The 21,623-nt window shown below is 38.1% G+C and overlaps 1 long non-coding RNA gene across 2 annotated transcripts in view; it reads left to right on the top strand.

Moving 5' to 3' along the window:
* The first annotated feature begins 1,319 nt into the window (after positions 1-1,319).
* Positions 1,320-21,623, top strand: part of LOC116653222 — an 88,326-nt gene continuing 68,022 nt past the window's right edge. For both annotated transcript variants that reach the window (XR_004306738.1, XR_004306739.1), the window contains exon 1: positions 1,320-1,469. This is a non-coding gene — a long non-coding RNA (uncharacterized LOC116653222). The remainder of the gene's footprint in view (positions 1,470-21,623) is intronic.

The raw sequence follows: 21,623 nt of genomic DNA, 5'->3' as shown, positions 1-21,623 counted from the left end.
GAGAAGTCACAGAAGATCTTTCCTCTATGGGTACTTATAGAAAGACAGCACCTAGGCCTAACTACTACCCTCTGTAAGATATTACTCTATACCATTGACTCAAAGCTTGCTGCAGGACACAGACGAACAAGTCCAAGCAAGTCCTGGTCAATTATCTGTCCTATCCTTCCCCATCTCCCCGATTAAGATTTGTAATAAATTGGTTGGCTCAACATTTGAACTGTTGTTTCTTATTCTCATGCTGGGTATACATATACCAAATAATCTCTTATCCCTCCTATAAACTGGAGTGGGACACCCTCAAAAAAGCAGAAAATCACTGGTGTGGGAAGAGCTGTGCTGCAATGTTATGCTATACTAGAGGGTTTCATTTGTTGTAGAGGTGTCATAGGTGGCAAGGATGAAGTGACCTTAAAAGGTCCAGACTGCTATGCCTCTTTTTTCTTGCTGACATTTGTCATATTTAGTAAAAGGCTTTAGAATCCTAATCCTTTCCTCTGGTATGTGTGTGACCCTTCCTGCTGCACGTCCAGTATGAGTTGTTTCATCCAAATCATCAGCGCAAACATTAAGTTGTTCAAGACTGAGGGCAGACCTCTAGGGAGTCCATTGGATGTACAATCTAATTCACGCTTTCTTAAAAGAATCAGCTGAGACAATGTCATAAACCACACTGAAATCTAGGTATTTCAAAGCTATTGCTTCTGCTTGCCTATGAAGACCATTATTCTGTCATGGTAAGGGAGCAGATCAGCTTACCTTGTTCTTGACTGCTATTTATCATGCTTTTATTTTCTAGGGGTTTATAAGCTGCTTATTTCCTTCCCTCCCCCTTTCCCCCTACCAAGGAAAAGCTGTGGGTTTTTTTTTGTTTGTTTTTTTGTTTGTTTTTTTTTTTAAAGTGCCTCATTTGCCTTATTTTTTGGACTATCCATTCTCCATGATATCTCAATGACAACAGCTAATGCTTCTGTGGTTGCTCAGTTACTACTTCACATAAGAGTGAGATTCATTAGGCACAACTGATGTGAAAACAGCTAATTTATCAAAGTATCTGCTGCATCCATCTGATGTCTTACTCCTTTTTCACTGATGCTAATTATATTAACTGCTTGACATAAGATGGTGTTTTTATTTTCTTGGTAACACTGAATTACAAGTTGCTGTTTTTAGCACGGCAGGAAACATTCACCTGGGCTTCCATCTCAATCTGCTTGTTTTCTCTTGCTAGTGATATCTCCTTTTGGACTTTGATCTTTGCAGTTTTTTCTTTTTATCTGGATAGGCTCTTCTTTCAAACTCACTTGTATCAATTCCACCTGACTTACAGCTTCTATGTGATTTGCTATTAGCTCTCAGAATTTCTTAAACTTTGCTTCATTTAAGTTTGCTATCCTTAATTGGCTGGACAGTTCTGCTCATCTGTCATTTTGTATATGCTTCCACCCAACCTCGATTTCACAAGCAAGGTAACATCCACTTCTCTTTTTCCCTATGCATCTCTCCTTTAGAAGCTGTACTTGTTTATGGCTAAGTGAATTAGTTCACCATGTTTGTTGCAGTGATTAAATAATTTTAAGACTTCTGTTTATTCACTATATTTATTCTATTAGTTTTTTGGTTATCAAAACATACTTGTCATAGCTTCATTATGAATAAATATTCTCCCTAAATTATGAGCCCTTCCAAGTATAACCTTATGAGGTATTTGTTCTTTGTTGCATGAAGCCCTTTCTTTTTTGCCTGTTTTTGAGAGCAGCATGCTGTGTTATTTCTGTGCTCTTCACAGACATGAATACTAAAGCATTTTTAAAGGAATCATTTGAGTTGGAAGGAACTTTTAAAGGTCATCTAGTCCAACTCTCCTGCAATGAAAAGGGACACCTACAGCTAGGTCAGGTTGCTCGCTCAGAGCCTGGTCCAGCCTGACCTTGAGTATCTCTGAGGAGAGATATCCACTGCATCACCAGGCAACCTTTTCCAGTGCTTTCTTACTTTTTCCTTCAATAAAAAAACGTTTTTTTTTTTGTTTTTGTTTTTTTTTTTTTACATCCAATCCATATTGCCCCTCTTCTAGTTTGAAATCACATTCCCTTGCCCTGCTACAATTAATTCTGCTAGAAAGTATTTCTCTTGAATGCAAAATGAAGTTTCCATGAAAAACCAAAGCTCTGAGAAACCTGATTGCCCCTGTGAGAACTGCCTTGAACTTGTGAAACACAGGAACTCAGTGGCCTGCTAAGGCTATAATGAAAGTAGCTAGGTTTACAGTATAGAAAACTGAAACACAGATTTCAAAAGGAAATCATGAATTGGAATCATGAATGTATTTTTAAAATTCTAGTCTCATTTGTATAGCAGCACATGATTACTAGTAGTTGAAGAGTCAAGAGAGATATCAGAAGTTTTGTTACTACTTTAGTGTTCATGATGCAGATAATGCCTTTTGAACCTACCATCATTTATTTACTTTTGTCTGTTTTCTCAGTAAAAGCTAAGGGATATTTTCTGTCCCTCAAGTGTGTTTTTTCTCTCCGTATCTGGCCTCATTTCCTCCCAAAAATAGGTTAGTTATATAGTATACCTATGCAGTCTATTTCTAAGCATGCACCATCCCCTTTGCTATGCCTGTCTGCTAGCTATATGAGTAGTAACTAGCATGGGGCAAAATCACATTGAGACATTCAAATAGTTAAATAAAACTTACTTATGGTCTAGGAAACTACTTCCTTCCTCAGTGCTTTTTTTGCAAATGCAGTTCCAAGAAAACCTCTCATTAAATTGCTGTTAGCTTTGCAGTGACATTCTCAGGAAAGTTGCTTTACTTGTTAATACTAAAACTTTAGTTTTAGAGTTTAGATTTTCCAAACATTTTACCCAATGCATAATTGGAAGACAATGATTATTTCACTAGAGTGAAATTAGTTAAAGTTGTTATTTAAAAATATATATATATTCAACAGCATTACTGTGCATTTCATCACAACACAAATAGAAAAGTTTGAGGAACATCGTGTGTTTAGAACAACAGTTTGATACCAAGAGAAAACTGGGTTCTGACAGCTTCTTCCTAGGCCACGTTGTAAACAAAAATGGATAGACAGGCTGTGATGTCTATGCAGGGCAGTTAAACAAAAATGGCCTTTTAAATTTTGCATTTCTGTCTCTTTAACGTGAGTGATTCAGCCTTGAGAATTTGGGTCTTAAATGTTTGTGTAGAATTAAATGAATAGGTGCTACTTTTAGCAGTCTTATTTTTTAGTATTACATGTTATATATTACTTAAAATAATATATATATAATATATATATTATATATATACTAATATATATATATATTTAACTTCAACACTTTTTAATGTATTATGACTGATAATAAATTATTTTTTTAAACTACAATGGAGCCTGGGTGGTACAAATCAGTGCTATGTACTGTCTGGTGCAGCATGCTGTTCTCAGCAGTTATTTTGATTCTGTGGAACTATGTCTGAAGGTTAACAATGAGTGTAAGCCCCCAGTGAAGCACAGTAATCAGCACAACTTCTTCCCCTGCTTTGTGTCTCTCTCTTGTGGTACATCAAGCCAATCCATTTGTATATATCATAAAAGACCTCCCTGGTTTGGTCCCACTCAGGCCAAATAGAAGACCATGGCTCTCTTGTCCATGACAAAAAATTTCTCACCTTGGGTGTGCTATGAATTATGATTGTTTATTGCTAAGGGTTAAAGCTATGTGACAAGCTTAAGCCAGTCTAGAGATTCGGGTATACCTCGAAGGCAGTTCCACTCTCCCATTCTGTCCCATTTTCCTCGCTTTCACTCTTCATCTTGCAGTCTTGACCTCTCTGTTGTGCTGGCTCTGTGTTTCCTCTGATTTTGCTCCAAGCCAGTGCAAACTTGCACAAATAGTAGAAAATCAATCTAGTGGAACAGGATTTATTTATTTATTTATTTTACTTCTGTGTTAGGCATTGGTTACTGTTTGTGCTTTAGAGGTAGAATTGTGTGTGTAAGAAAGATGACATTCAGAATGTGCATTTGCATACGTACATGGGGTTCCTTTTTGATCACAGCAAATATTAAATGGGCTCATCTGCATCATGTAACCCCCACACTTGGAACTGATTCAGCTAGATAGACAATTTACTTCAGGGTAAGTGCATCAGCTGAGTGGCAGTAAGATGCAATAAACTCAGCCATGGATATGACCTTTGCCTAGCTCCAGTTATTTGAATAATAACTCTCTGGTAAGTGCAACACTTGAACTTTGGTCAGATTTCCTCCACTGAAAAGTGTATTTGGATTTCTGGACTTTGGTCAGCAGAAAAATCAATGGATAAATTCCAGTCTAATTCAGCTAACAGCCTTGTGCTTCAACTTAAATGCCCCTACTGCTTAGACAGATAAAAATTTGTCACTGAAGACATTAGCCACTTTCTATTGATTAGGGAGGGAACTTTGACCTTTAAATCGGGAGAACCAAAAGAAGTGCAAATAGGATGCCTAAGGCTGGGTGATTGGATCCTGCTCATTGAGCATTCGAATAAAGATAGAAGAAAAAAGAAACAAAACAAAGGCCAAGTTTGGAAGGCTCCTCTGGAGACTGCTTAGTTCCAAATTACCGCTCAAGGCATGGTCTCCCAGAGCAGGTCCAGGCTGTGTCAGGGAAGATTTTGAATATTTCCAAGAACGGTAACTCTAAAACTTTTCTGTTTAAACTGTTCCATTTTTTATTTAGCACTGATTTTCACTTTTCTTATGTTTAAATGTACTTTCTTGTACTTCGGTGTGTGCTCATTGTCTCTTTCCTTGGCAACACTGAGAAGAGTCTGTCTGGTTGTGCTTTCTTTACTCTCTGTCATCAGGTACTTATGCACGTGTTGTGGTTTTATCTCTAGATCTGTGTCTGTGGCAGGCCCACAAGCTCATCAGCTCATAAGGGGGAAGGGAGAAAGGGAGCGAAAGGGGAAGGGAAAAAAAACTACCAAAAAAAATTGCAGCAATGCTCTAAAGAGGAAAACAAATAGAGTTCACTAATTATAGTAGTGAAAATGCAGTTTCTGAAGACTGAAGTTCTTACTCTGATCCACCAGTGAGCAAAGAGACAGTCTAGTGACTTCCAGTCAGTTTTATCTTTCTCCTCAGAAGACGGAAATGAAAAAGCAGTCTTCACTTCTGAGTCTGGAGCTGCAGCATTAACTCTTTATTTCCCAGCACACTGCATGTTATGATGTGGAATTCCAATAACAAACAGCAAAATTGTGACAACCCGATTAATAAGTTCCTCAGAGCCTTCTCTTCTCCAGGCTGAACAATCCCAGCTCTCCTCTTCTGTGTTAGGAAGTTGTTGTTGAAACGCTCTAGAAAACTTCTGGATTGCTTGTGCCCCGCTGTTAAGTCCTTCCAGCTGATACTGGGGTTATTCAAGTCCCCTATTTGGACAAGGGCTTGTGACTTTGTCCAGTTTTCTGAAGAAAAAATCTTAACCTTCTACTTGCTCCTGATCAGGTAATCTGTACCACAATAACTTTGTTTAGATAACAATATTAAAATAGACAATTTTATTGTAGTATGGAAACATTTTACATATTTCTAGGAAAACAATCATTCTAATAATCTAGAAATTAATAAAGAAAATTTGAATAATGACATATGGGTGGCACAAGTAGGTAAGAGGCAACTAATAAACCATCTAATTTGAGTGTAAATGTTTTGCTGTATGTCATTATATTATAACCTTAGTATATTCTAGCTCCACTGTTAATGTTAATATTTTAAAATAAATTCCAGGGCAAAGAACATGTCTTCCTTTGTGTTTTGTTCGCTATGTAGATTGTTGCTGTAAAGTATGAATAACTACTTAGTGATCTCAGCAAAAATGACTGAATCTGTAGAGTAACTTTATGTAAACTCTACTTGTCCTTGAATTTTTTCTCACTTAAATATTCTATGTATGCAAGTTACTCTACAGAGGTCAGTGCAAATGCATATGCAGTGCTTAAGCAGAGTGACATAATAGAAGATAAAGCCAAGGAACTAGGGTAAAAACAGTAAATTTAATGGAGAAAGGTAAGCTATATGACTCAGGACAATAGAACTAGGACGATCAAATACTATACTAGGAACATAAAATGATTTGATAGGTGGGATGTGGTTAATGAGGCTAGACTTTATAATTGTAAAACTAAAATACTAGGACAGCACAATGGGTAAGGAAGTAGGACAGCAGTGATTGAGACGTCTTAGTGGGAAGGCTTGTACTTCTTCACTGTGGCACTTATAATCCTTGATAGATGTTGTAACAGGATTCATTCAGATTTGACAACTTTCTCTCTAGTTACTTGGTTTGTGTGGCTTTTATTTCACTCTCCAGAAGTGGTACTCTGTCAAGCCAGGAGCTTGAGTGAAGACAAGTTGGTGCTGGCAGGGCGTCTCAGCTGCAGCCAGCAGGGCAGGCTTTGGGGCTCACTGGCAGTGTAGTGGAGTGCCCCAAAGGTTTTCAGTGCTGTTGGCTTCCTCGGAGTGTGTGATCCATAGCCACCCAGCAGAAATGAGCTGGGTTAGCACAATGACAGTATGTGCTGGTGAATTTTTTCTTTAAGACTATCAAGATTCAAAATAATTCTTTCTGAGGACAGCAGATCATAAAGGTGGATATTATTGCAAATGATACTGTATGAGTGGCATCCAATTGCTGCGAAAGGCAATGCTAAATAACCATCTCCTTACCTCTAACAACAATGAAGAGCATATGTTACTGTATGAGTAACAGCTTGGTTCTGAAATACCAGAGGAGAAAGTTTCTAAGGGAGATTGCTGAGTTTTTAATATAATTCAAGGAAACCAATTTTCTTAGATTTATAAAAGTTTGTGGGATTAAAACCCAGCAATTTATTGTATGTTAAGCTGGTAGAACAGAGCACTCAGTTTTATACTTGCATTAATCTTCATTGTCGAAGTATAGAAGGACTATGTGCCTGGAAAGGCAAAAGCTATTGTGAATACTGCATTGCCATGCAGTGATGTAAAATGCCTCATGTGAGTTGATTAGGGATCTAGTTAAACACGCAGGGACCTATTTTGGTATATGTGAATATCAAAAGCATTGAAAATACAGCTTGGAAAAAAAAAAAAAAAGCTGAAGGATAAGACAGTGTTTTCCAACCACCTAAGCTGGCTGCAAAAATGAATTCTCGGGACTTTCTGTTTCCAAAAACACTGAGCATACCATTAAGACAGATTCTTGCTTTATTTCAGCTCTCTGATCTTCTGTGTCTTTCCAACATCAGAATACAACAGAAATAAAATGGAAATTAAATGTTAAGTTAGAAGAATAGAACTCCACACGAAATCTCTTAGTTTTGGATAATGGAATAAATCTGTCATTTTTTATGCTGTCGGTCTCCAATTCCATTTTATATGCTGTTACACCGTATCATTCTAACTATAAAATTCAGGACAATTTTTAAGGAAATAGTTTGTGAGTTTGGGGGCTGGGAGACATTTTCTTATGTAGTGAGAAAAATGGAGAACTGAGAAAGTGGATCATGAAAAGAAGCACTGCTTCTGGTAGCAATTAGAAAGAGATATTACTAGATGTGAGGAATTTCAGTAGGAAATAATAAAAAACAACATAATGATAATGATTCACATTAATATTATATGCTTATTTGGAAATAAATGATAGTGATTATGCAAATTTTTATTTCTGTTTTGATAATACACGTTGGTGGAAGTATAGGGAATTACATAATTAAAAAAAATAAGTGCTTGTTTCTGATTTAGATACAGTGTCACATCCCTCCATGCTGCCTGGTTTAGGAATTGTCAGTCATTTTTGGTCTTGCTGATCATGAAGCACAAGAACATTCCAGTATGAAATTTTGTGACAAGGACAGCGTTTCGCAGCAGTCTCTCCAACTTAAAGTCTCATGCCCAGAGCAGATAAGCACCAACACGGCCAGCTTCTTTGTCTCAGCATTGCTGACCAGTTAAGTTTAGCCACACTTTTGTCCATCACCAATTAGGGATACTGATAAAGTCATCAGATTCTAGTTCACAAGGAGTGTGTATTGTAGAAGGTATAAGTCTGAGCAGCACAGTCTGGCCCTGGTTGTTTGCCTGAGCACTGTATCATTCTTGAATTTTGAGATTGTGTCTGTGTGTAGAAAGGTAAAGTGTGTGTGTTAACATATATAAATAATATTGATAACTTATGTACATGGAGTAAAGGCTGACATTTCTTAAATGCAGGAAATGAATGTGTTTTTTTCTGTCCTTTCTCTGGCAAATAAGTATTTCTCTGCTGGATTTCTGAAGTAGGCTTCACATGATGGGAAAGGTTTGTCGTAACTGTACAGACAAAATGTTCTAATGTAGGTGCAGCTTTATCAGCATAGAGAGATTGCTTATACCAGTTCCTCAAAGGAAACAGTAGTTGCAACTTATACCCTATCTATGCTTTTGTTTCTAGAATTAAGCCTGAACTTTTATCTATCTATTTATTTATTTATTTTGCAGAGAAATGAGCACAGAATAACACAAGTTTTAACTAATAATCTATACTGACATTTAAGTTTTGCCTTAGTGTTTTGCCTCCTTACTCTCCTACCTTTACTTTGTCTGAATTTCAAACAATGGTAAAGACAGCTTCCACTATGTTCTTGAATTTTTATTTATTACTTTATTAATTTATTTTTTGATGGGTGTTGACTTTTCTCATTTTAACCTTCAGCACATGGGAAAGGAAAAGACGTTAGGTCTGTATAGGAACAAGAACAGGAAGAAGTCACCATACTGCCTTATTCCTCTATTTTACCAGTCCTAGTATTTTCTGTTTTTCTGCTGCTTATGTCAGCTATGATCAGGAGCAGGAACAACATTATTTAAATGTCTGTGGAGCAGAAGGAGAGCTGACATACTTAGGGGCAGAAATATTTCAGAACAAGAAGAAGAAGGAAGCTTAAAGGTACCTAGTTTAACCTCAGTAACTTTTCAATAAGTAACTGTTCAACCTTTTGTTATGAAGATTCTGTCTAGCTTAGCATACAGCTATTGCCTTCAAATGAATTGTTCATTTATCTTTCAAATAATGTTTACTATATCACTTCTAGGATTTTACAATAAGGACATAGCTAGAGAAAGTAGGACTCCATCTAGAAAAATCAGGACAGCATGTTCCCATGTCCTTTAACATCAAGTAGATTAATCTCTTGAATTTGCTTTTACCCTCTATGTAAATATGTAAAAACAGGCTGGATTATTGGGTTTACCTTGTACAGTTGCTCTGGTGACACTGACCTACACATCAGTCTCCTAGAGTTCTATTAAAGATAAGATTGGTAAAGAAATAAAGTTCAAGGGTCAGAATTTTGGTAAACAGCTGAAGTAGAATGAAGCAGTTAATTGATACAGACACATCAAATAGCTGTTGAGGTTTCAGACCTTGGATTTGTAACATAAGTAGATACAAAGGAAGAAGCATGTAAGGCAACATGCCCCTAATTCGGATATCACAGTGAATGAAAACTTTCATAAAACTTCTCCCAGACTTTCTAACTACTACAATATTGAAAACTTGGCCATCCTTCAGACAGAATTCTGCCTGTGGGCTTGTCATCACCCAGATGCTACTTTTACCTCATGTTTTACTTTTACCTGGCTTGGGTAGGGTGCTTGCTCTTGCTCACATTTATAGTCTTTTCTGAGAGATTACACTAAACTCACTGCGTGCTTCCTCAGACCATAGGGGAGAAGCAGGTGGGCTTGCAGGCCTTTTCCCATGCAGAACCTCTTGCAGTAACAGATGATTCAGGGTTGATGCCCGTGATTGTGATACCTGCAAAAGCAGGAAGAGATGTAGTTGCAGCTCTGGAAGTGAGAGAAGTATAGGATATAGGAGAGATTAAATGCAGTTTGGTAATCTGTCTGAAGCTCTGCTTAGTAGTTGCTGTGCTTCACTGCTCACTCTAGGATTTCTGAGTTGGCTTTCTCTTGAATATCTGAAGAATGGACTTTACCCTTTGCGTAGGTTTAGCTTTAAGAGTATAGTGAATATACAGATTTCTAAGGACTGCGTGGATTTTGAACTTTGAGCTTCTTTTTGAAGCTCAGAAGCATGTGTAGAATGAACTCTTATTGCTGGCAACTGTCTTCAGCAATTCCTACAGATATAAAAGGACTTGAGGATCACAGTGGGAAAAGAGGAAAGAAATTCAGCCTTTCTTTCAGAGCTGTGAATCTTTTATTCCCTTTGATCTTTTGCTCAGTATTTGATTAAATGTTTGGATGTAGGCTGAACTACCTAATCAGAGGCAGTTCGTAATAACTCTGTATTAATGCTATGTGGTTCTATCTACCTCTGTAATCTTGCAGATCAGGATATAAGGACTTGGTGGTGGTTTCATTCATAAGTGAGAGGATATATAAGGTCAGTTTCATGCTGCTTCTAGATATTCAGAGGCAATTCTCCAGGTACAACAAATTCTGTATCTGTTTACTGAATCAAATTGACAGCATAAAAATAATGTCTTGTTGTTAATATTCACAGCGGTGGTTATTGGGGGAGAGTACCTCATACTTGCTAGCTAAGACAAACATCAACAGTGCATTTCAGATATGTAGGTAGCTTAACCACAGCCTCAGACACAGATATCCTTGATCTGAACAGCCCTCTAATGTCAGGATTTTTTTTAATCCTCCTGTGACTTTCACAATGATTCTCTTTTTCATAATGAGTCACACTCATTCTAAAGATAGTTCCAAATGTAACTTCCTACCTTGCTGCTACTTCTCTAGATTTAAAATCTATTTCTGATAACTGAGATTTAGGCTACACCTATGCTGCTGAATTTAACAATACTACACCATTCACAGACATTTGCTAGAAAGGTCCCTGGCACTGTTTTTGCCCAGGATTGTTAGCATTTTCTGAATCAGTGTCCAGGTACAGTGAAGGGCTTAGAACAAGCCAGAGAGCATGTTTGCTGTGGCAGTTTGGATGACCTTTGTTTTGGAGGCTAAGCGAACTTAATTGCAGAGACAGGGCTGTGTTTTGCCAGCTGCTCTTAGGGCCAGAAAATGGGCCCTGGCATGTTTCCTTTACTAGCATAGATATAGCCTTCAGGTTTTTGTCTTTGGTCTTGTTAGGAAATATTTTCCTTCAGATGAGGCAAAAAAATAAATCACTTTACCTATTCATTTATGACTTGGAACTAAGTAGAAGCTGGTGATCTCATGGAACTTTTCAATAGAAAAACAGGAAGTGCTTGTGTGTCCCTTGTTTTCCTTTGTCAATGCTGGTAGTATTTGAAAGGTGAACTACTTTTCTTAAATCATAGTGATGTTGCTGTTTGGCTCTCTGGATTTCAGGGTGATTTGCCATACGAAAACCCGAAAACCACAGCAGGCCCGTGAAAAAAATTTACTTCATTCCTTTCTGGTCAGTTCTATCCTAATTATTTGTTGTCTTTGTAGGAAATTTAATTTCAATATGAAGATAATTTTTCTGAGTGCTCTCCTGAGAAAACTTTCTTAATGCTCAATACCTACTGATGTTAAGCTAAAGATGAAGATCATTTATTATCCTCATTAAAAATATATGTATATTGATGAAATAAGGGAAGAGTTATTTGTATTTGCACCTCTAACGTATCACAGGGCTAAGCAGAAAATCAGAGTCTATGTGCTACTGAATTGAGACTATAAAATTTAAATTCATCTTTCCTTTTTTGCTAAAAATTATGGTTATTTTTGTACTTTATAGAGTCATATTGGTCTCACTGGTGTGAGGGAAGCACAGGCCTGTGTCCTGAGAGGCACTGGAGGGGTTTGTCCTTGTTGCTTGAAGGTGGTGAAGGACGTTCCAAGGATGATGCTTTGGCCCAGCTCATTCCATGGTTGAGTGAGAGCTGTGGCAAGCTGATGTGTATCCAAGGTGCAATTCCTGTCTAGAAGAAGCTGTTATGATTACATTATAAGTTGTCTTTATCTTCACCTGCAACACTCAGTCTGAAACTTCAGGGCACATATACTAGTTTGTGGAAGGGAAAAAATGGAATGTAATTAACAGAAAAGCTTTGGGTCATGTAGCCCATGCTTGTCAGCATGATTATAGCTCTTGTATCAGACTTGAACAGACTGACTGCCTCAAATAATAAAGCTTCTGTCCTTTCTGTCTGGGGGCTTTTCCATTGTCAGAAGAACTTTTCTGGTAACTTCCTTTAGATATTTATTTTATTTTCTTTTATTTTTTATGTTAGCCTAGTTCAGATTCTTTTTGTTCCACACCCTACAAAGGAGAAATCAGATCCCAAACTAGTTGCATCTTAAATGTGGACTCAGTAGAAGATCTGAATTTCACATCCTGTGTCATCACATACCTTGATATATTATAGGGAGCTCTTTATTATCTTTGTAATCTTTTCTAGTTTCCTATTATGTACAGTTAAAAAGTAGATCACATGGGTTGTTAGACTTGTTCAAACAAGCCTAATGGTATTTTAATTCAGCTTTGTTTATGGGGGAACTAAACACATTAGTCTAAATTATGAGGTTAATGGGAATAGTTACAGTTTTCAAATTTGGATTGCACATCATTTTCTTCTTTGTTCTCACATTTTCTTTCTTCTTCAAAGTGTCCATTTTTGAAGGGCAAAGATAATAATAGGTTAATCCCTCCTCAAATGGCAAGATAAGCAGGATATTATCAGAGAAATGATCAATTTAATCAAATATGTGAGTATGTAGTGGAAAGACAGAGGTCTACACTGCAGTTTAGCCAACAACCTGCATCGGTATTGAGGCAACATTGCGTTAAGCAACATCGATCCCACTGCAGAGCTTAGAGTAGATCGGTGATCTGGTGACTGAGAATGGGGCAGGAAAAATCAAAGCTCTTAACACTTTTATAATATTATATAACACACTTCATCATATTTGAAAAGTTGTGGCTGTCAGGTGAGGTCCTGGGTGACTGGAAAAAGTGTCACATCACTCACATTCAGAAGAAAAGGATCCAGGAGGATCTAGGGAACTACAGGCTGGTGAATCTTACCTCTGTGCCTGAGAAGATAGTGGAGCAGATCCTCCTGGATGACATGCTTGATCACATGAGAAATGAGCGTGTGATCCAAGACAGCCAGCATAGCTTCACCAGGGGAAGGTCATGCCTAAACAGCCTGGTGGCCTTCTATGACTGAGTGACAGCACTGGTGGACAAAGGGAAGGTGACTGATGTCATTTATCTGGACCTGCAAGGCCTTTGACATGGTCCCCCACTGCATACTTATCTCTAAATTGGAGAGATTTGATAGGTGGACCAACTGGTGGGTAAGGAAATGGTTGAAAGGCTGCAGACAAAGGGTGGTGCTCAATGGTTCTATGCTCAGGTGGAGGCAGGTAATGAGTGGCATATCCTGGGGGACTATATTGGGATGTGTGCTCTTTAGCATCTTTATCAGTGATGCTGATGATAGAGTGCACCCTCAGCAAGTTTGGTGATGACACCAAGCTAGGAGATGCAGTTGACATGATAGAAGGAAGGGATGCCATTCAGATGGACCTCAACAGACTTGAAAGGTGGACCCAGGTGAATCTAAAGAGGTTCAGCACAGCAAAGTGCAAGGTTTTGCACTTGAGCAGGAGGAATCCCAGGCATATATACAGCCTGGAAGGAGTAATCCTTGGTAGTAGCCCTGCAGAGAAGGACCTGGGGGTACTGGTGGATGAAAAACTTAATGTTAGTAAATGGTATCCTAGGCTCCATCAAAAGAGGGGTGGTCAGAAGGGATGGAGAAGTGATTGTGCCTCTCTACACTGCACTTGTGAGGCCTCATTTGGTGTACCGTGTCCAGGTCTGGGGCCCCTGTACAAGAAAGACAGAGCTGGTGGAGAGGGTCCAGAGGAAGGCCACAGAAATGATCAGAGGGCTGGAGCACCTCTCCTACAAAGGCTGAAGGAGCTGGGCTTGTTCAGCCTGGAGAAGAGAAGGCTGCTGGGTGACCTCATTGCAACCTTTCAGTACCCAAAGGGAACCTAAAAACAGGAGAAGAGTGAACTCTTTACAAGGGTAGATAAAGGCAGGACAAGGGGAAATGGATTTAAGTTGAAAGAGGGAATACTTAGATTGGATGTCAGGAGGAAGTTCTTTAAAGAGAGAGTGGTGTGAGGTGCTGGAACAGGCTGCCCAGAGAGATTGTGGATGCCCCATCATTGGAGGTGTTCAGGGCCAGGTTGGAAAGGACCCTGGCAGCCTGGTCTAGTTTTAGATATGAAGGTTGATGGCCCTGCATGCAGCAGGGGTTTGGAGCTGCACAATCCTTGAAGTCCCTTTCAGCCCAAACCATTCTGTGGTAATGAGAAATAGTAAGTATCTGTAAGGATTATGCTAAGTTTGCACAATCTATCTAATAGTACTTGCAGTCTCTCTGTGCAAGTTTATGGGGTTGCTCTATGTTGAACTATATGCTGATAAAAATACGACAGTGAGCTAAGGATATGTATGTGTACATATATTAAAATCTGATGGATGTTATAAAGCATTCTTGTATGAAATATTAAATTCATGTTAAAAAAGGATGCCAGTGGATACCAAGTCTCCGAGGTTTCCCACTATTTCTCACTCATTTCTTCCTTGTGCCGGCCCCTGTGCTAAACTGGCTTAGGTAATGCCTGTACTATAAGCTGTACAAAAGAGGCTCCTCCTTTTTTCACTAGGTTCTGCTATCTATATAAGATCCCTGCACAGCCCTGGTGACTAACAGTGCGATGCTGACAGCTCAAAGTTGTATGGGTAGTGATTAATACATCTCTTTTCCCAGTACTGCTTCTCTGATTGAGTTGTCTCCCAGTGCAGAAGCTTTTAGTAGGTTATGGATCAAGGTTAGATGTTTGGGAAAGTGTCCAAGCTGAGGCATGCAACACTGACTTCAGTACAAGATGCACGTACCATTTTCAAGAGAGCTTCCCAAAGCATTTTGTGAGCCATACTTTGCCAGTGAGGGTGTCTCTGGACTCTCCTCACCTTATTTTATGAAGTCACATGCTGATGGTTTGTCCTAGATCATGCCACTGTGTGAAAAGAGAGAGCAATTGGCTCATCCTTTCATCTTTCTTCTTTTGTTTGTTTTCTTTTCCTACTCTTCAGTGACATAAATTGATAGTCTCCTGCAAAAAGGTAATAGCATCAGGTAGCTGTAGTATCATTTGATGTTCCAAAAGCCTTTGATTATCTGGCAGCAGTTTAAAGTGCGGATCTACACTGAAAAAATGATCTTAAAAATGGCACTGTGGGGTTCTGTGCCTGTCATCCCTAAATCATTTTCATATCAAATGCCTCCAGTGTGCAGTGAAAAAGGTGCTTATTTTTTTTCTTGCCTGTCAGCCCCTGTGAACTCAGCCTGGACTTGAAGTTCACACTGGGTTCTTTTCTTCTCCCATGTAACTGTCAGCATCTGAGCACACTATGGGCCAAATAAAGCCTTCAGCTATACCACAGTAAGTCTATGGTGTTTGAACTAGACCCATACTGCCACTTGTAAAGCCCTGTCTTTTCTCCAGTTTTGCTCTGGTGGTGGTAACATATTAATTGGTTCTGCTGATGCATGACAACAAGAAATATAAATCATTTCCCTACATTTATCCTGCTTTTGGTATGTGAACACGGGTGGAAAGCACACATTTTTATAATTTATTGTTTTCGTTATTGTTTTCGTGTTTTTTTTTGTTTTTTTTTTTTTTTTCTGTCTCTAATGCTGCACTGGTTACCAGTCTGTGGGGAGAATGTCATAATTTTTTTACAAAGTATTTTTCAGATAAAAATTATACTCTAAAGAAGAAGCAGCCTACTTTTCATATAACATTCTTAACTAATTTGCTTTACTTTCTTACTTTGCATATGTAATTCTTGCTCAGCATGAGCTACTCAGTCTTGCTTTTCCTGTTATTCTTGCTCTTTTTGTACTTTTTTTGAAGGTCTCTGTAAACTTGTCATAGAATACACACCTTATCTGATGACTATGTTCTCCTATCTCCCTACCAGTTGAAGATTATTTGCTTTTCAAAATGTGATATGTTTTATTTCAAACAATCATAAAATCACAGAACAGATCAAAATCATACATTTTACATACATATACATGCAGCAGCATATTTTATGTGTTGCATGTGTGTTGTAATAGCTTTCTGAAGGTGTTGTTTTTACAGAACAAAGTCCCAATATTCAGCAATAGTAAAAAACAAACAAACAAACAAACAAAAACAATCAGCAGATCCCAGTAATTGTATTTTATCAGTCAAAGAGAGATATAGGGCAGGAAAGGCATGCAGTTCAAAGTAGTTTTGATTTATTGGCCAATGGTTTGACAGGTTTGCATGAAAGAGAAAAGCAGAAGTTCTTAAAAATCAATTAATTCCAACTTTCTGAATAAAAGGTTCCAGTAGTCCTTAGCAGGTTGCTTGTTTCCAGGACAACTAACTAAGATGAGCTGACTAGTTCTCTGCCTGTACTCAAGGCATTGGTTTTTCATAGAAGAGCAAAACAAATCCCAAAGAAACCCACCACTGTTCTTGCATACAAAACTAATACAACATACAAGCATAAAAAGAAAAAAAAAAAAAAAAAAGAAGTATTTTAAGCAAACCATGCTTGCTTTGAATTCTAGATGTTTAGTTTTGCTTAATTCAAATAATGAGCTGTAGACCCTCTACGGTGGCCTACAGTCTGTCTGGCTTCCCAAATAGTTCTTTGAAGGTGGGTCCAGGTTCCCTCTGAGCATCTGAGACTAATTTCTGAGTGTATTTAGTAGCACTCCTTTTGAGAAGTTATCTGAGGAAGTGCCTGTTAGTTAATATTGCCCAGTGGTGGGGAGGGTGGGGAAGGAGGAAGAGATTAATTTGCTAATATTAAAGACAATGAAAACTGATTTGTAAAGGAGCAATTTTATCCTAGAGACTGTGCTCTGTATTGGCTGATTCAAAAAACAAAAACAAGAAACATAACAAAACAAACAAACAAAAACCCCACAAAGCACAGAGCCTGATAAAAGGAGTGTAGAGGGATAGTTTAGACTTTGTTCTGCAGCTTGATGTCTGGCACCGTTTTCTTCCTTACTTCTCCTGAACAGGTGTTGATAGCAATAGCCCTGGCACCTGTGAGTCCAATTTCAACTGTACAAATAGAATTGATAGAACTTCATCATGTAAATGGCTGCTGAAGGGCACTGTTACTGGAAGTGTCATTGTGACATGGCCCCCAATCATTGCTCTTCCAACGGGAACAACAACAAAAACACAATTGGAAACTGGGAAGGTCCATCCCCAGAATATTTCATGAGATGGTGTGGAGTGCTAGAAAAAGGTTTATGTTCTACGCCACTTCTCTGGTAAAGACTTGCATAACTCACTTGTGGCTCCACCACTCCTGAGCAAAGCACTCATCCCAAATGCATGGCTATAAAATCTTTATAGTGCCTTGCAAAGCGTGATGTACTATAAAGTTTTTATATCCATGCATTTGGGATGACCATATTACATCATCACACGTTTTCCCCATAAAGATTTAGGCTTACTGCTGCTCTAAGCCAACTAACCTTTACAGATGGTCCCTGGAATAGCTAAAAGTTCCCTGCTACATTTTATTTTATTTTATTTTATTATTTTGTTGTTGTTGTTGTCAGCATAAATTTAATGTACTCCTTTTGTTTCATTAAGTCCCAGAGTTAGGCTGCAGGGGAAGTAGAATAGTGCGGTCAATACGCAACTGGATTTGCTTTCTAGTTATATCAATCACATTGCCTCACTCCATTATTAAACATTTATGCTGTGGTAATGTTTACACAGTACAGCTGATATACAAGCCCAGATGTAACAGCACCATGCGTGTGGTGTGTATCATGGGTTCTCATTTGTATGCTCTCAGCCCTTGGGGAATCTATAAAAGATGTCATTGCGTTAAGCAGCAATATAGACTAAAATGGTGTTTCCGGTCTAAATCTTTATTTAATCTCTGTTCTTTCTTTGAGTAATTTTCAACCAGATTAGTTTACTCTTCTCCTTGTTATGACCCTGTGAGCTTTCACAGAGGAGGAAGACCTCAGGAATACACAAACTGAGGTAAAAGATGAAGGACCCCTCCATTCTTGGGTAGCAAAAATTTACTTTGGCTCAGCCAGATAAATTGCAAAAGGCCTTTTTATTGTGTTGAATGCAGGGGTGCGTATACAATTTTAAATTCAAGAATGGCTTTTGGACAGCTAGACAGTGCAAAATGTATGAAAAGGTTAAGGACTATGTAAAGAGATTTGATTGTTTGAGCAAAGATTATAAACTTAAAGTTTATCAGGGTACCTGAAGCAACTTGAAAAATATGAACTAGGTGTTGTGATGAACACAACAATTTTAAAATAAGTAGCTTGGATTAAAACAGGAAGCCTTGAAACATTACCACTTGAAATATATTTTCGTGTTTAAAATTAAAGTTATTTTATAAGTAAATTATTTTCAGGTTTTGTTTGTTTGTTTGTTTGTTTGTAAATGCACATTTACAGAACAAGAGTTGTTACAATTATGGAAAAAGATTTAGATTTGCAGATTTAAGAGAAAAAAATGAGTGAGAAAGTTTCCAGATTCAAGGGAACAAACAATCTGTATGGAAAATATTTGGACCAGTCTCCTGAAATAATAACCATTCCTCAATTTTTACATATAATTTCATGACTTTTATTAGCTTAAATATTGGTGCTGATTGAGGAGACTGGGGCTCTTTTGTGCAAAAATGCATTAATCAGACAAGGTAGAATATGGGTCTGCTCCAGAGTCTTGCTATATTTTTAGGTTTTAAAAGTTATTTGTTCGAAGCACTTTCTTTTCTTATTTTTTTATTTATCTCTGGTTTTGATCTTATTATTAAGAAACTGAGCCCACAGGTTGTTTAATCCTTGCTCCTTCAGCTCTCCTTTAAAGCAGGTTCCAGTAGATTTTTAGAAGTACATGATCAGCTGAGAGCTGTAATTTCATATTTGTTGATCATCAGTATGCAAAGAAAGGAAAATAATGTCATTTATTGTAACCCGTTCATTCACTGACATCTGTTTCTGACAGCAGGCGGAATCTGAGTTTCTGCCATACATCTCCAGCAGCTAAACAAATCGGAAAACTTTGACAGTCTTCAGTGCTATGTTAGATATGGAAATTGCGTCAGTGTAGTTCACCAGGTAGAATGCAGAGCGTGTTGTATTTGTGCATGAGATAGAAAATGATCATCACTTTCTTATGAAGAATACAGACAGTCATCAAGTAGGTAACATTTGGTGTAATTGAATGAGTTATAGAAGGGAAAATTTGAGACTTAAATGATTTCAGGCTGGAGACTTGTAAATTCTCACAGAATTAATAAAATGGATGAAACATCATCCTTTGTTGTATGTCTAGAGCTGTCTGGTGCTGAAGACTTTCTCTAAATGACATTATGTCTTAATGAGTAGTCCCTCTGTATGTTTATTTATGCTTCTAGCTACTGTTTATATGTGCTTAGTAATGGTGAAAAACATCTTCCAGGTGCAGTATAATGTAAATGTAAAAGACAAAGCTCTGAGGGACATAACTGAGCACTGCAGCTGACAGCTGCACATATGATGTCCCCTGCTGGAGTAGTTTAATACAGCCCACAATCAATTAATTATGTTTATAGTTTGTGGAGAGAACTGCAAAAGCTGTCAGGTGCAGTAAAGAAAGTCATTTTGGAAAGGCATAGATGGAAATGTATACATTCCTTCTTGAAATAGCTAACATCTATATCTAAGATACTCCTCAGTGTCTTAGATTTAGATTATGAGAATGAAAATAAGTTTTCATGACCTCATGTGCTCTTTTGCAATGTCCTTCATTTGACATTTATGTTGGTCCAATCTGAAAGTAATTTGAGTGCAGTTCTTGTCTGAATAATATCTAGATGAAAAGAGCATTTTGGAGTTCACTGCTTGTGTCAGTGAATTTCAGATCAAATCTGATCCAATTTACACAGAAAATTTAAAGACCGCATAATCTGATGTAGCCTTATTTATTTTGAGATGGACGTGGCATTACACATCATTGTACGTGAAAGGATCTGAATCCTGAGCCTGGAAAGAGAACAGTCATATGTGAAGTAGCATTCTTCCTTTCTCTACTGTATTATTTATTGGCTATCCATCAACACTCTTTAAGAATGGATTTTGCAGATGAAATGTGCTGATCAGTCTGCTTAGACTTAGCTAATTGTTCTGGCCCTGCTGAAAGGAAGAGGATGCTCATTCACTCACAGAGCACTTATTTTAACATGATAAAAGAGATTTAAATCAGTGCAAACACACAGTTTGCAGGTTTTGTATGCAACTGGCTGAGCATCTAAATCTATAAACATTTATTCCTCTTTTTCAAACAATTCCTGGCTATGCAGCTTGGTCTAATCAGATGTTCTCACTCATATCATGCAAATGTCAGCCTATATGTAAGAATTATGGACTTGAGATTCAGTACAGGACTTACCTATACACCAGAACCAAACCCAGTGCGCTGCATTTCCAGAACTGGCTAGTTTGTGTGCTGGGAATGAAGGGGATTTGCCGGTTCCCTATTGTGGAGGGAGCTAGAATTTCTCTATTTGAGCCCAAACACAATAGAAAGTAGAGTATGCCAGAGCTGGCTCAAGCAGCTGATTTGGATATTGGTTTGTCAATAGTTGTTTTGGCCAAACTGTCTGCAGTAGAGATATGGCCTTGAATAGAGATTGTGGAATTGTATCTTTCAATTAACTCTCCAAAGGGATCAAAGAAATGCTTCATCCCTTGCTGAGAGACCATTTGTGAGGTCTCAGAGCAGTCTAAACCACCACTTCCCCAACACCTGAAGTATAGGAAAAGTCCAGAGTCTAGAGAAAGCTACTGTGCCTATAATTCAAAACAAAACTTATTTTCCTCTAGCTCTCTGGGTTTAAGCCAATCTAGAACTTCCCTCATTTCTATTTTTTGTTTTCTCTTTTCATGCTTTTTCCTGTGCCATAGCCTCTGCATTTTTGAGGCAATAGCCTTTGCTGCTCCATTATAGTCAGGAGAATACCAACACTTTTCATCCACTCAGAGCTATGACAAACAGGAATGAAAAAATTCCCTCTAGCAGCTTGCTGTAATTTCCCATTTGTGCACTGCAGTGCTGCATTTCTGCCACTGTGCAGCATTATGTGAGTCACTAAATTGAACTAATTAATGTGATTTAGGTGGATGTCTGCTTAGCAAACTATTGCAGTTTGCTTCTCTCATCAGTATGTCCAGGAGTCTTTCTTTCAGGTAAGAGTCTTTCTGCACTAGGGTAGAGAACCAAGGGATCTTCTCTCTGCTCTTTGTAGCTGTAATTTGGCAAGAGGAAGGTAATTTACTGTTTTTAGTATGTCCTGATGTTAACATGTCTTAAGAATATGTGAGGCCCTGGGTGCAAAAGCAGTATGTGAGCAATGACTCTTAGTAGTTTCTGGTTGCTAGGTCTGCATAAAAGCTACATTTTTGAGGTAATAGCCTAATAAATTAGATGGGCCAGCTCAGTTTCTGAACTGAGAGGCCTCCAGGTAAACTTTCTTAGGTTGCTTTGGAGACT

Source organism: Coturnix japonica, chromosome 3, assembly GCF_001577835.2.
Source record: "Coturnix japonica isolate 7356 chromosome 3, Coturnix japonica 2.1, whole genome shotgun sequence".
NCBI classification, from domain to species: Eukaryota; Metazoa; Chordata; class Aves; order Galliformes; family Phasianidae; genus Coturnix; species Coturnix japonica.
The sequence above is the reverse complement of the archived record's forward strand: the minus strand, read 5'-3'. Positions and strand labels throughout refer to the sequence as shown.